Source organism: Eschrichtius robustus, chromosome 19 (assembly GCF_028021215.1).
Source record: "Eschrichtius robustus isolate mEscRob2 chromosome 19, mEscRob2.pri, whole genome shotgun sequence".
Classification (NCBI taxonomy): Eukaryota; Metazoa; Chordata; class Mammalia; order Artiodactyla; family Eschrichtiidae; genus Eschrichtius; species Eschrichtius robustus.
Window position 1 is genome coordinate 723,466 of NC_090842.1, and position 530 is coordinate 723,995.

General features: G+C 52.5%; 1 protein-coding gene across 9 annotated transcripts in view; it reads left to right on the top strand.

Annotated features, from left to right (window-relative positions):
* The window catches only part of FANCA (FA complementation group A), a 50,693-nt gene that overhangs the window by 46,893 nt on the left and 3,270 nt on the right, over positions 1-530 (top strand). The window lies entirely within an intron of this gene.

Sequence of the window (530 nt, forward strand, 5' to 3'; positions counted from 1 at the left end):
CGCACCCCAGTTAGCTGCTGGCAGAGACCAAGGGTGGACAGAGGGCTGCTCGGATGGCAGGCTGGTGGCCCCACTGGGAGCTGTGGGACCCCCCCCCCCGGGGCCCCCTACCCAGAGCTGTGGCGTGCTCCCCTGTGTCTCCTCCAGCTGAACCCCTGGTTCTATGAAAGCCAGGGTCCCCCAGTAGCTCAGGCCGTACAACACCTGCCTGAGAACAGTTGCTGAGCTGTGAGTTTTTAGTGATTATAATTTAAAGTAAGAAACTACCAGGGAGAGTCTATTTTTAAGAGTTTTCAGGTTGTTTTTGCTGGAAGGATTTTAGTGGCTCCAGAGCCTCCAGGCCACTGTCACCTCCACACACTCTGGCCTGGGGGATCAGCAGAGACAGGTCCCCAAGCAGTAACAGTTTATAACCCATTAAATTCTCTCTGTTAAGAGTGACTGGAAAATTTTCTTTCTCTGGAGATCCACTTACGAGAGATTTATAACCTAGGCCTGTAAACGTCCAATTAGGAACAGAGCACAGGTAG